This window comes from Puma concolor, chromosome B3 (genome assembly GCF_028749965.1).
Source record: "Puma concolor isolate L17-30 chromosome B3, mPumCon1.1.hap2, whole genome shotgun sequence".
NCBI classification, from domain to species: Eukaryota; Metazoa; Chordata; class Mammalia; order Carnivora; family Felidae; genus Puma; species Puma concolor.
In genome coordinates, this window is record NC_141672.1 from 19,322,563 (window position 1) to 19,338,908 (window position 16,346).

Genomic DNA, 16,346 nt, shown 5'->3' on the forward strand with positions numbered 1-16,346 from the left:
AACTGTAAACTCCCCAAATGCTCAGCAACAGTAGAATATGATATGTATATTTTCATAAAATGAAATAGGATACAGCACAAAGATGAACAAACTACAATAATATACAATAATAGGAATAATAGTCGCCAATACAATGTTGAGTGAAAAAGACCAGAGGGAAAAAAGTAGATAGTTTAAAAAACTCTGTGTGTGTGTGTGTGTGTGTGTGTGTGTGTGTGTGTGTGTGTAGTTACCATAAGACATGAGGAAGGCTTTCAGGGTGCTGGAAGTCCTGTTTACTAATTTGAATTCAGTATGCTATACAAATTACAACAAAGTATTCAGGTGATTTAGGTTGTGTTTCAATATTATGGGCCTTTTTATCAGCTTTTTAGGAATTTCCAGTAAAGGGTAACTATATGACTCCTTATTAATGGTAGAGGAAACCAAAACTTTCAACATCAAATGGAATATATATATGGGCATAGATTTTCCCATCATTGTCCATTCACAAATATTATACCTTGGGTTTTACAATCTGTTTGGCCAATCTAAGGTCAGCTACATGTCAGAGGGTCTGGCACGAACCAGTCTGGACTCCTGAATCCTTCACATTTCAGAGGGTAGGAGTCCAGTTTTTCTTTACATGCATGTCATTGGAACAAAACCCTAGGATCATTGAAACTATGTTTGGCAGCTTTGGCACAGAATATATCCTGAATTCAACAAAAACCACATCTCTAGAGACTCACGAGTTATCTTGCAATAGAAGGGTGAAGCTTTGGCTAACCCAGGTCACATCAGTACAAAATGCCGAGCGACAAACCATTTATAAGGTTTTGTGTAAGGCTTTCTCTTAAAAGTGTTATAAAGTCATTTTTAGTGGCTCACCCCTACGAAGAAGTGGAGCTCTCAAGTCCCTGTGGGAATACCCGAAGGATATTGAGTCTATTTCTTTGAAAAATAGAATTTTACAAAACTATCGCTTATATAGACAGAATCCTAGATGATTTTTATGTGCCTTCTACAATAACAGTCCAAAACCTTTCCTCCAAAACCATAGTTGTACCTTGCAATTTCTACCTTTCTTTAAGGATTTGGTACTAATTATTGAAAATTAGGTAGTTAAACAAACAAGTAAATAATGATACTTATCACCAAGGACCTCATACTTATTCCATTACACCCCATCTGGTCCCCACTTCAGCAAGCCCCAGAGTATAAAAATATTAGTGAATAACATGCAGCAAATCCCAAGAGGATTTATATATTTATCTATTGCCAAGTAAAAAATAATATTTTAATGGATAACAGTTTCTTACATTAGGACATGGATCCAAAGGCAGTAAACAAATTATGGTTCTTGTATAACTGGCTTTCTATATTCACAAAAATTCCTGTGTTTTGCTGACATTGTATCAACCATTAAAAATAAAGAAATCCACCCCCATTCCATATGGCTAATATTTCCTTGATACCTTTGAAACTATTAACAGATTTGTAGCTTGCTTGTATCCCTTAAATACAACTGTTGGCACATTTCAGCAAATGCTAATAGAAACTTTATTAAAAAGTCTGACTTTAACAGTCTGTTAAAAATATTAAAATTAAAAATGAAACAATTCATCCGTCAAAAACTGCCATGCTGGATGCTTCTTCTCACAGTTTTCTATCTGGTTTTCTGGACCACATTGCCCTTTTCTCAACCTGGCCACCTACCAGAAGCCCTGGGACCTACAAGTCAAGCTTCTTCACGCGGTGTCATATCCAGTTCTGAATCCAGCAAATGCTAGCCAAACCCTACACTCTCACACATAATGTCACATCTTGATTAATCATTTGTTAATTTGAAAGCAAAGTGCTATATTTGCTAGTGGAGAAAACCAAAATAATCAGATGGCTTGCATATTGTTTTCCCTATTCTGGCCCAGGGCTGGTGGTGGTGAACAAAGCAGAAACTCATACTTTTAGAGAAAGGCTGTCACTTTTAGGCCTACATCCAGCACGTGCGTGGCACATAAACAGAAGTAAAAACTTGAAAGCATTTTTAAAAGGAGTTTAGACAGGGGCGCCTGGGTTGCTCAGTAGGTTAAGCGACCGACTTGATTTCAGCTCAGGTCATGATCTCACGGTTTGTGGGTTCAATCCCTGCATCAGGCTCTGAGCTGACAGTGAGGAGTCTTCTTGGGATTCTCTCTTTCTTTCTGTCTCTCTCTGTCTGTCTCTGTCTCTCTCTCTCTCTCAAAATAAATAAACTAAAAAAAAAAAAAAAAAAAAAAAAAACATTAAAAGGAGCTTAAATAAAACAAAGATGAGAATTCATGCTCAGACCTGAAACCTTTCGGGCAAGTACTCTAATCATTTGAAATCAGAATTGTTGTGACTGTCCCAAAGAACGATTGAGTGTTTGCCAGTGCTTAAGGAGAAATTATTTTTAATGGTAATTGTTCAGATCTGGGTGGAAGTGTTATTATTCTGCTCGCTCTGTTTGGGTTTATGGTGTTTTCACCTGCCTGGCATTCTCCTTCCATGAGCTATGCTCTTGGGAGGCTCTTAATCATGACCTCACCCCCTCCTCCCCAGGGACAAGTATGGACCAGTCTCAACCAACAGGACTACCCTATCCACGCACAATAACAGCTGGTTCAATTGTGAGCTCAAGGACCAACAGGGCCTGAGGCCTTTACCCGGAAAGAAACATGGAGACGGGGGAAAAAGAAACACTCCGCCCATGGGATTGTCATGTCTGGGCTTGCAGCTGCCATATTCTCTACCACATGGAGAGATCTGGTCTACAGTAAAAGAAAATGAGAGAGAAGTACAGGCAAGTAGAAATAAGAGCTGAGAAGTTTTGTTCAGGCTCATCTGTTCCTTAAATGCAAGGATCTCTGAAAAGTAGTCTTCGCAAGTGGGCTGGAAACTTCGGTGATGACAAATTGTATTTCCAGAGGCAGCGCATTGCATTTTTTATAGCTCATATTGTTCTCCCATGTTATCAAACAAAAAATTTCCTCCCTGTAAATTATATTTGATCAGCGATCCAGAATCATGGAACGAGCCTATTCTATCTACAGCATGACAGCCTCTCACATATTTAAAGATATCCTGCATTCCCTGAGCCTTTTTTCCCCAAGATAAACATTATCACTTAGCTCCACTAAGGGAGGCAAAGCTTTTTAGAACTGAGTATGAATCTGGTCCAGAAGGACAGATCTTTTGTTCCTATGAGGATTCTCTGACAGGTCAAGGATACCAACCAAGTAGATAGTAGAATCTTTGATGTAGCTTGAATATAGAAGGAAGTATAGGAAAAATAGCACATACAAAACAGAAGAACATCATATGCTAGAGATAAGATGATGTGAAATGCCTCATGAGCAGTGTTATTCGCATTTTTTATAAAGAGTAGGTGGAATAAAATAACTGATTTAAAATTTGAACAAAGTTCTGTCCTTTGCCTAGGAAGTGTTAGAGGGAGTTAGTGGGGAAAATTATTCAGTAGCAAATTAAAAATGGATAGACGAAATGAATTTGAAAAATAGTGGTATTTCAGGATTCTTAAGTTAATCAACTTCCTCACAGACAATCCAATTTGTGCCAAAAATAGAAAAGAAATGAAACAAAATTGAGAATGTCAAAATATGAAGACCAGAATTTAGACCAAAAACAAAGTATTACTTGGAGGGACAAGTTTCCTTTATAGGACATCGTCCCAAAATCCAATATTACGTCATTTCTGAATGTTTCCCGGATAATTTTGTGATCTCTCGCAGTTGAAAATTCGGTTTTAAAAGATCTAATAAGAATTTCTAGTGTAGGCTCTAAAAAGACAACAAAATTAAATTTATTTCAATAATCATGCACCTATTTAATGTAAAAAGATACATTTTGAGAATAGAAATTCTTTTAAATTATTGGGCCAGTAGTTTAGGCTTATAATTTTTTTTAACATTTTTATTTATTTTTGAGAGACACAGTGAGAATGAGCCTGAGTGGGGGAGGGGCAGAGAGAAAGGGAGACAGAGATCTGAAGCAGGCTCAGGCTCTGAGCTGTCAGCACGCGGGGCTCGAACCCACAAACTGTGCGATCATGACCTGAACTGAAGTCAGACCCTCAACTGACTGAGCCACCCAGGTGCTCCCTTTAAATTTTTTTTTAATTTTGTTTTTTAAAACAGTTTAGCCTTATAAATGAAAGTCTTTGTGTGGCATATCGCAAATAAACCCAACTTAATGTTAGTTCAGTTTTGGCTTGAAGCCCAGTAGTGACAATTTTAAAAATTTCTGTTTTTGTTTTTAAAGTTTATTTATTTGTTAATTTTGAGAGAGAGAAACAGCAAGTGGGGAAGGGGTAGAGAGAGAGACGGAGAGAGAGAGAATATCGAGCAGGCTCCGCACTGTCGGTACACAGCCTGGTGCAGGGCTCCAACTCACAAACCATGAGATCATAACCTGAGTCTAAATCAAGAGTTGGACACTTAGCAGACTGAGCCACCCAGACGCCTCCATAATTTTTAACAATTCCAAAGAATATCTGTAACATGGATTTTTTTTGCCCTTGACTTGTGCACTCTCACATCCCAATGACTTAAGAGTTTTTCTCTACACTTTACTCTGGGAATATCATATCTGTCCTACTTTATGAACTGCAAACACTTATTTGCTTGGGAGTAAAATTTGACTTACCAGTGGAAGAATGGATAGCAGTGTGGTTCTGGGGCCATCTTTGAAGTCAGAAAAAAATCCTGTTTCAACTCCAAGCTTTCTCACACACAAGGATGTTCTGAGCTCTATTTCCATATCTATGAAATCAAAATCATAATGTTTATCAACAGGAAAAAAAATCTGATTAAAACATGAGCAGAAGATCTAAATAGACTTTTCTCCAAAGAAGATATGCAGATGGGACGCCTGGGTGGCTCAATCATTTAAGCATCTGACTTCAGAAAGTCAGCATCTGACTTTCACTGAGGTCATGATCTTACAGCTTGTGAGTTCAAGCCCCACGTCGGGCTCTATGCTGACAGCTCAGAGCCTGGAGCCCACTTCGGATTCTGTATCTCCCCCTCTCTCTGTCCTTCTCCCGCTCGCACTCTGTCTTTCTGTCTCTCAAAAATAAATAAACATTAAAAAAAAAAAAGAAGGGGCACCTGGGTGGCTCAGTTGGTTAAGCGTCTGACTTGGGCTCAGATCTCGCAGTTTGTGAGTTTGAGCCCTGAATCAAGCTCCCTGCTAACAGCTCAGAACCTGGAGCCTGCTTCAGATTCTGTGTCTCCCCCTCTCTCTGCCCCTCTCATGCTCATACTCTGTCTCTGTTTCTCAACAATAAATAAATGTTAAAAAAATTAAAAAAAAGAAGACGTGCAGATGACCAACCCGTACACGAAAAAGTCCTCAACATCACTCATCATCAGAGAAGTACAAATCAAAACCATAATGAGAGATCACCTCACACTTGTCAGATTGGCTGTTATCAAAAAGACAAGAAGTATCCACTCTTAGTGAGGATGTGGAGAAAAGAGAACTCTTGTGCATGGTTTGTGGCAATGTAATTTGGTGCAGCCACTATGGAAAACAGTATCAAGTTCCCCCAAAGTTTGAAAATAGAACCACCATAAGATCCATCAATTCCATTTCTGGGTATTTACCCAAAGGAAATGAAAACACTAATTCAAAAAGATATCTGCACCTTCATGTTTACTGTGGCATTATTTACAATAGTCAAGACATGGGTGCAACATTTGTCCATTGATAGATGAATGGATAAATAAAATTACACACACACACACACACACACACACACGCACACACACAATAGAATATTATTCAACCGTAAGGCAGAAGAAAATCCTGCCATTTGTGACGGAATGAATGGAAGGAACTTAAGGACATTATGCTAAATTAAATGAGTTAGACAAAGAAAGACAAATAATTTATGATCTCATTTATATGTGGAACCTAAAAAAAATCATATTGTTTGCTTTACTGGTTTGTCATGAGGGTTCATTTTTCTAAAGCCCTTAACATGTTATAAGGATTAATCTAATAGGAACTTTTTTCATTAATGTGAGAAGTCGGGATACAAGTTATCTAAAGAGTGAAAAATTACAATTGCTAAAGTGGAATGCATAGCAAATGAACATATTATCTGTGACTCACCTTCAGAATTTGAAGATATCATCACTGGATAAATTTTTTTCTCTAGAAAGAGTTTAAAAATTTTTTGCTGTCTCTCTTTGTCTCTCTGTCTCTCTCTCTCTCTCTCTCTGCTCCCCACCCCCCAAAATAAAAAAATAAGCATTAAAAAATTTAAAGGGGGCACCTGGGTGACTCAGTCGGTTAAGTGTCCAACTCTTGATTTTGGTTCAGGCCACAATCTCACCACTTATGAGCTTGAGCCCCGCGTCAGGCTCTGCAGTGACATTAAAAAAAATAACAATAAAAATAAAAAAAAAAACTTTTGCCAGCACTGTGGTTGTCCTTGGAAATATACAGTTGACTAATATGAAGTGTCTTCCTTTGAAGAGGCTATAGTTTAAGAACAGATGTACAAATAATTTCCAAGTTGTATGCCAATTATAGTGTTAGACCTATTTATAAGGTGTTTCAGCCGATGCAGGGAGTACTCTAGTCTCAAGCTAGGTGAAGGAAACAAGCTAGCTATTAAAGCTTTTTGGAGGAGACAATGCAGAAGATAGTTTTGAAGAGAGGGCGAGAACTAATCACGGAAGAGTATCCTAGGTAGAAAAAAAAAGACTGAACAAAGGTACGGAGGCAGATAAAATGTGACCAAGACATCGCAAGCCCTTTGATGGCACTAGGTTGACAGTTTCAAAAACACATACTTTCAGACATAAACATTACATGGGACTCCCAAGCTACACCATTTTTGCAGGACAGAGAAAAAGGCTGAAAGCATTTCAATATGATTATTAAAGTCAATACACAAGATCATTCATTCTTTTGAAACTGTAGCAGCAACCCCATTAAAATCGGACAAAAGAGGCTTACTATTATTTAATATTTTTATGGCCTGCCTAGTAATGCAATAAAGCAGGAAACTGAAATGATATGTATGGTTAATGTCATGGAGAATATAAAATTGTCATTATTTGTATTTAACAAGAACTTCTTCCTGAAAAATCCGACAGAATCAAACTATTGGAAGATATAAATTTGGTTTTATATACATAAGTAATAAACATATGAAACTTGATGGTTGTCTCATATAACTAACAATCAGATAGTTGATATAATGTGGGAAAAGATTCCATTCATAACAGGAACAAAAACAAAATGTTTGGAAGTCATCGTAACAAGAACTCTTCTGAACTGAACTAATCTGAATGCTTTTTGCTGAGAGACGCAAAAGAGGATTTAAAAATGGAGAGAAATACCAAGTCCACAGATGGGAAAATTAAATATGATAAGCCAATTCTTCCTTTTTTAGATTTTATGCAAATGTAAAAATCATAGTGTGACTTTTTCTGAACTTGACAATAAGAATTTGTGACTCACTTAGAAAAATAATCATTGAGATTTGTGAAAAAACATTTTAAGTATAACAGCTAGTTTGTATTCAATGACACTATTTATAATCACTTACATACCTTTTTAATGAAGCTACAATAATTAAAGCATTTTAATATTAGAACCAAAAAAACACAGACCTACCAAATAAAATATTCACAAAATAGACAAACGTATGTACTTACAATGCAGGAAACCAAGACGTGGATTTGGTAGGAAAACATTATTTAAAAAGAACACTAATGTGCTGACTCCTCTAATTACAAGTTCTACAAACCATACACAAATATAAACAAATTACAGAGAAAATGTAATAAATAACATTAAAACAATAGAACATGGTAGGTGGAAATTAACCCGATTTAAGTATGAGGCATAATTTTATAAGAAAATCAGAAGTCACAAAAGAGAAGTTCTATAAATTGCCACATATACAAATTTAAGATTATTGTGCTTCAAAGAGTACCATAAATTAGAAGTTAAATATTGAAAAATTCACAACAAATACAAAAAAGTTCAATAACCTTAAGGTTTGGAGAGATTTTTAGAATAAAACAATAAAAGCCGAAGAAGAAGAAAAGAAAGACGGGTTTATAGATGTCAAATGTCAAAGATGTATTTCAATATATGGCCACCCTGACTAGTAAGAGAAGAAGCAATAATTAAGCTGATGTATTATTTCTTTAACCAATTGAGTAGAGCAGAGTAGTTTTTTGCTGTTGCTATTTCTAAAGAAAATATTCATAGCAGGTGTGGTGATAAAGACATCTGTAAACTTGCATAGAAGTTTACAAGTCTAGGAAGCACAAACTTTTGGAAAATGATCTGTTAATGTGTATCACGAGATGTGAGAAATTCAAAGCTCAAAACTCTAGACCAAGTGATATTCTTTCTAGCAATTTTTATTAAGGAAATAAAAATCTTGAAAAACATTTGTTTTATTTATTTTATTTAATTAGTTGATTTTGGGAGAGAGAGAGAGAGAGTGAAAACAAGAGAGAGAGAGAGAGAGAGAGAGAGAGAGAGAATCCCAAGCAGGCTCCAAGCTCAGTGTAGAGCCCAACATGGGGCTCGATCCCACAACCCTGGGATCATTGCCTAACTTGAAATCAAGAGTTGGATGCTCAACCGACTAAGCCACCCAGGCACCCTGAAAAATATTCATTAGAAGAAAGAAAGTCCTCATCACAATTTTATTTTTTACACAACCTTTTGATTTTAGGAAAGTTTTAGACTTGTGTAACAATTGTACAGATGGTTCAGAGAGGAGAGTTTGTGTCCTAACCAGTTCCTCTATCATTAACATCTGAAATGGGTACTGCATACTTGTCACAGTGAATGAATCGATATTGACACACTACTATCAACTGAAGTTTATACTTCCTGTTCCATATTTACTTAGTTTTTTTTAATCTAATCTCTTTTTTTCTTTTCCAGGACCCCATCCATGATACCACACTACAGTTAGTTATCATGCCTCCTTAACCTCCTCTGGCTTTTTGGTGACCTGCCCAGTTTTGAGGAATTCCAATCAGGTATTTTGTAGAATGAGGCTTAACTGGATTTGTGTGATGTTTTTATAACGATTATACTGGATTTATTGGTTTTGTGAGGAAGACCACAGAGGTGAAGTGTAATTTTCACTACATCATATCAAGTATAGACGCTATTAACATGTCCTATCACCACTGATGTCAACTTTGATCACCTGGCTGAGACGGTGTCGACAGATTTCTCCTTTTACTCCTTATATATACTGTATTCTGGAAGGAAGCCATAGGGTGCACTAATGGAATGGGAAATACTACTTCTGAAGATATTAGTAGCTATATTTCCAGAAATATGAAACTGGTGAGTTCTGGTGTTTCTGTAAGAGAAGTCACCATACCCACATTACAAATGAGATTTAAAAAAAAATGCTGTGTCAAGGAAATATACTTATGATAGGATAAGTGGAAGAACTATTGCAAAGCATATGGGTATACAACAAAATACTAATTTTTTAAAAAAATTTTTTTTTTCGACGTTTATTTATTTTTGGGACAGAGAGAGACAGAGCATGAACAGGGGAGGGGCAGAGAGAGAGGGAGACACAGAATCGGAAACAGGCTCCAGGCTCCGAGCCATCAGCCCAGAGCCCGACGCGGGGCTCGAACTCACGGACCGCGAGATCGTGACCTGGCTGAAGTCGGACGCTTAACCGACTGCGCCACCCAGGCGCCCCAACAAAATACTAATTTTTAAAAACTGCTTCTAAGGCCAATTTAAATATCTCTCCTCTTATATTTCTGCTTTTCCAAATTCTCTACAAGAACTTAACTGCTTTTAGAATCAGAAATACGGTTATCAAAGGTTAACTTAAGGTGCTTTTCCCACTAAAGAAATATGTCTACCGGGATGCCTGGACATATTTATTTTGGCTGGACAGCATATTCACTCTTCCAGCAGGGCTGCAAGTCCACAGAATGTACTTTACTCTGTTCTCTTTGTGCTCACGTGATAACTGAACCTCCTGTGTCCGCATACCCACACTCATACAAACAAATACATATTCTTCCTTTAGGTTTGCTAATAGCACACGAGTACAAGTTTTAAAATAAATTTAAAGTTTTTTTTTTTTTTTTTTTGAAAGAGAGAGAGAGAGAGAAAGTAAGGGAGGGACAGAGAGAGAGGGAGAGAGAGAATCCCAAGCAGACTCCACACTGTCAGTACAGAGCCCAATGCGGGGCTCAATCCTTCAAACTGTGATATCATGACCTGAGCTGAAATCAAGAGTTGGATTCTTACCTGACTCAGCCACTCAGGTGCCCCAAAGTACAATAATAATGTTCATATACTGCCAAATATCCTGACCGGTTACCCATATATAGACTTGCATTGAATGAGGGATCTTGCCCATTTAAAACCTTTTTTAGGTCTCCAACAAGATTTAGCATATTGTCAAGTTTGGGGTCATGCTCCTACTATCAAAAAGTTAATTCAACTTTTTACCTTGAGAAAAACGTCAATCCGCAGGCTGCAGGATAGGAGAATACAGTACATTTTACCCCGTTTCCCTCACTGGTAATGTCTTATAAGACTAGCACAGCATTGCAACCAGGATTTACTTTTGTTATATCCACTGATCTTATTCAGATTTTGTTCATTTTCCTGTACTCATTTGTATGTGTATATTTGGTTCTATGCAATTTGATCACACGTACAGATTCATGTACCTACCAATATTGTCAAAATATGGAACAGTTCTGTCGCTCCAAGGATCCTTCACGTTAACGTTTTATTACAATATCTACCTCCCTTTTGGCCTCTTTGCACCTTCTGTAACTCTTGGAAAAGAGTCATCTGTTCATTTTTATAACTGTGTCATTTTAGGGATGTCCTAAAAATAGATTTATATTGCATGTGTCCTTTTGAGGTTGGTTCCTCCACATCCATCAGCCTATAATTTCCTTGAGACTCATCCAAGTTGTTCTGTATATAAATAATTCCTTCTTTTTTATTACCGGGTAGTATTTTGTGGTATGGATGTACCACAAGTCTGCTTGCTTATTCACTGCTTGTATATTCACCCATTAAAGATAGCTGGATTATCTCTGCTATTTTGGGCTCCAATGAATAAGGCCACTATGAACACGTTATACAGATTGTGGTGTGAACCTAATCCTTTATTTCGCTGTGGTAAATGCCTAAGAATGCTTAGTTGCATGTCTAGATTTCAAGGATGTGCCAAACTATTTTCCTTGAATTAATCCTATCCTTCCCTCATCTTCTATTAGGAAAGATATTAAACAAATAATGACAACAGCTAAAATTCTGGCTACGCATGGTCAGAATAGATATAAATACCTTCAATGTCAATTTTACTGAAGGCTAGTATGCAACTTGAAATCATTAAGCTGTACTTAATGATTATTTACAAGATGAACACATCCATGTTTTCAGCACCCAGAGTAGGTAACAGAACATTACTTGAATCTTGGGAAATTGCTCAGGTCCCTACAGGTTGTATCCATAACCTATACCTCTGAGTCCTGATTTCTAATAATAGCAGGGTTTTTGTCTACTCTCAAAATTTACATACATAGTTTCATATTGTATATACTTTTGCATCAGTCTTCCTTTGCTTAATGTCGTGTTTGTGAGATAAATCCATGATTTGGTATATAATTTTTTTATATTTATTTATTTTCTGAGAGACAGAGAGCAAGTGGGGTAGTTGCAGAGAGTGAGGGGGAAAGAGAATCCCAAGTGGGCTCTGCACTGACAGCAGGGATCCCAACGCGGTGTTCAAACTCACACACCATGAGGTCATGACCTGAGCTGAAGTCAGATACTCGACTAACTGAGCCACTCAAGTGTCCTTCCAAGATTTCGTATGCTGTGGTTCATGATATAGTTCATCCATTTTCATTGTTGTGTTGTATTTTATTGTATGCATCTCTCACAATTTCGTTGCCTATTCTATTGCTAATTACATTTTGATTGTTCCTAATTTTTAGCTACTATGAACACTACTAATATGTCTCTTTCTTGTATGTGTCTCTTTGTAAACATATAGAAACATTTCTTTTGAGTGTATACCTATGGGAAGAATAGCTATTTCAGGTGATATGCATATATTCAGTTTTAACAGATGTTGCCAAATGGTTTACTAAAATGGTTGTGCTAATTTACGTTCCCACCAGCAGTGTATGGGGACCCATATTTAAATATGTATTTTAGATCTTCTTTTTATCACTTAAGAAAACTGAGATTAAAGATTTTAAAAAGTTTTTCAGGGTGCCTGCATGGCTCAGTTGGTAGAGCATCCAACTCTTGATTTCCACTCAGGCCACTCAGGGTCATGGGATTAAGCCCTGAGTTGGGCTCCACACTGAACATGGAGGCTGCTTAGGATTCTCTCTCTCTCCCTTTGCCCCTCTGGCCCTCTCTCCCTCCCTCTCTTTCTCTCTCTCTCTCTCTCTCTCAAATTAAAAAAAAAGTTAAAAATTTGTTTTCATGTCACATAGCTAATAAGAGAAGAATCTTTGGTTTGAACCTAGGTTTGTCTAACTCTAGTAATATTCTTTTTCTGTTAGACCATAATGCCTCGTACTTGACTGCAGTCAATATACTTCAGTGTAGCTCCCACTTTTTCCACAAATGAATGCCTTGTAAATTTTATTCCCCTGATGTCGTCCTTCTACTCAAGGTCCAACACAGGAAAATCATGGTTACCACTTTAATTCTGCCAGCTCGCAGCCATCTCCTCCCAGTTTTGATCAACCCGAGTAACTTGCCACTACATCACTTCCATAAATGTTCATTTCAATATTTATTTTTTAAATGTTTATTTATTTGTTTTGAGGGAGAGAGTGCCTGTGAGTGAGGGAGGGACAAGAGAGAGGGAGAGAGAGAATCCCAAGAGCTCCTCCCTGTCAGCACAAAGCCCTTATAGGGCTGGATCTCAAGAACCTTGAGATCATGACCTGTGCCTAAACCCATAGTTGGACACTTAACCAACTGAGCCACCCAGGCACCCCTCTTGTTATAATATTTAACTCCTAAATATTCTTAGTTGACTATCTTGTCATCTAGAATGCGAGCCCTTTGAGAGTTAATATATCCTTTGATATCTATCCTCTTTATCAATGCAAATAATTATCAATTAAAATTGTTAAACTTAATTGATGTCTAGCTACTTCAAGGTTAACAAGGTCATCTGAAGTTTAAATGAGATAGCAGACCAATGCAAAGCAAAATCTGGAAACACAAAATTTTGAAGGAAATCCTGGCCTGAAATGGCAGACACATTGACTTCCAAAATAATGAGTGGTGTTAAATTTTATTTTGCAATATTATCTATAACTTACTGAGTTCAATGAATTTGAATCAAATAAAAAACTCAAATCACAAGTGAAGTGAAATATATTACTTGAGGGAAATATAAATTAGGAGTAATAAGTTGTGTGCTAAAAGTTGGTTTTAGATGAAAGGCGAAAATTAGGGAAATAGAAAGATAGAAACTCTGTGACAATAATTATTTTCAATGATAAGGTCCACAAGGGAAGGATTTTTTTCCTCTGCAAAGGAGAGGATTTTGTTTAATACATACTTATTAGGAGAGTACCTGCTACACATGTGAGTGCTTTATATGCTTTGATATGAATTAGCAAATGGAAGAAAGAAGAAATAATCTAAAGCCATAAGAAACTCAAAGAAAACCATGGCCAATAGTTTGTTTTGAAAATTTTCACACAATTTTCATAAAATAGCTTTGGGTTAGATCTTTAGAGCTTCCTACTAGCTCTGTAAGATGGTACACCATAAAAGTATACACTAAACAGAATCCACAATTAAAATACTTAAAATATTTCACCACCAAAGCAATTCAATTTGTAATCTTATTTTATCATATGATTTTCTGTTACATAAAGACAAGTTCTATTAAGAGACTCGGCAATGCAGGAACTGAATTTGTACCACAAGTCAATGGTAAAATCAAGCCTAGAACATATTGCTTTTGGCATCAGTTATAGATTATGGTCAGTGAAAGATAAAGCACACAAGCAGAATTTCAGTATTTGATCTGAGGTCTTCCTACTTGAACATTTACATTTCTCTACTGCCTGAGGTTCCTGGAACTGTTTCTCTGAAATTGGGAGTTTCTTCAATGGGTTACAAAAGAAAGTAACCAACGATAACATGCGAATAATTGCGTGATAAACATGAAAGCGTGTTAAAGTTTTAGTGATCAACAATCCAGATTATAATAATGAAATACCAATTCCACCTATCAAATTGGCAAAAATTAAAGGATTTATGAAATCTAATATAGCATGTGGGGAAAGAGTCGCCCCCATACATATGTCATGGGAATATTATACAAAAGTAGTAGAAGGTAATCCTAATCAAAATTTAAAATATACATATCCTTTTACTTAGCAATCTATTTATAGAAATCTGTAAGTAAAAATACTTGCTGAAGTGTTTCAGGGAATATGTAGATATTTTGTATTGTGTTTATACTATATATATCCCACATTTAAGCAGCTATTACTCTGAAATAAATAAAAGAAGGTTGAAGAGAGCTTTTCTGATCATTTAAAATTTTCTTATTATAATGTTTACAATAGATGTGTATTACTGTTTTTTTGTTGTTTGCTTTTTAAGAGGGGAAATTAATTAATACCATCATTATTTTACCTCTGCCAATTCTTTGTGTCTAAGTACTTGCATACTCATAATCACCCCACACACAAACACACATACAACATATACCCCTTCTGAGAAAACTGAGCGTCTTGAGTGTAAATTATAAATATACAGGTAATTGTTCCTTCACTGTAAATATATATATATATTATATATATATAATATATATATATATTATATATATATAATATATATATATATATTATATATATATAATATATATCACTGATTTTTGTAATCTTTAAAAAAAATCTTTAAAAAATCACTGATTTTTTTTTAATCTTTATTCATTTATTTTGAGAGAGAGAGAGAGAGCAGAGAAGCAGGGCAAGGGAAGAGAGAGAATCTCACGAACCACAAGATCACCATCTGAGCTGAAATCAAGAGCTGGGTGCTTAACTGATTGAGCCACCCAGGAGCACCTCCTTCAATTGGTTTAAAAAATTCAAATCTGTATTTTAATTTTAATCTGAAATGTATTTTTTTCCAAACGAAAACTAAAATAAGCAATAATAGATTATGTATATACAATACACATATACTATATATACATAATCCTATATTTTTATTTATGTATATAACTTTTATATATTAGATAATATTCTTTTATTGTTTGATAAATATTTATCTACACCTAATCTTATATACAAATATAACAATTGCCTGCTTAAAATAAACTGGAACCAAGAATCAGAGTAAAGGTTTCTTCTATCAGGATTTGGTTAAACTACTCTCAAGGTGTGGTTCTCCCACACATTCCTGGAGACAAAAGAGCATGTGGGTTAGAAAGGAAACCAAGTAGTGGAGAGATAATGGGCCATAGTTCACCTTAATTACCTGCCATTGCTGTTCCTTCTTCTCTGGAAAGAGAACACAGATGGAAAAGTAATTAGTGCATACACTGATTAGTCATCTCATTTGCCAATTGTGCTTGGTAAATAAACCAGATTGCAGGAAATACTCAGCAGGTTTAAGTAAGGGGAAGCCAGTAAGATGAGACAAAAAGATACTTATGGTTGGATTGACAGTTAACCATAAAATCAATCTTGAATTTCTTTGAACATGAATTTAACATGGAGGCAACAGAAAGAAAGGCAAATCCGAGGGTTTGTCTTTTTTTTTAAGATAAAAACATTTTATACTTTGTCAGCAAGTGTTTTGGCAATATTTGATTTAATACAAATAATTATTGTGCATAAATCCAATTTTTGAAGAACCCATCCAATCCACCAATGTAAAAACAGCTACTGACTTTTTATAGAATGGCAGATAAATTTTCAACACTAATAGTCAATATAAAAATATAATTTCTTGAGCTGTACCTTATCTTTGGAAGCTTTTAATCTGAATTAATTTCCATCAGAAATATATTTATGCACGACTCTTGGATACAAGGCAGTGCACTAATGCTGCGAATGGGATTTCCACATACTTTATTAAAAAGTTTCAAAAACTAAAAGAAATCGGAGTTAAAGTGGAGGGTAAATATCATCTGTCCCCAAACCACTTCCCTCTCGATGCTGATTGCGGGATTAATCTGCTGGGCTCTTTCATATTTAAGTGAGAAAAATTGGAAGCATGTAGGGAAAAAAATGTCAAGGTAATGGACAATTGAGAGATACCACTTTCAATGAGGTGAGAGC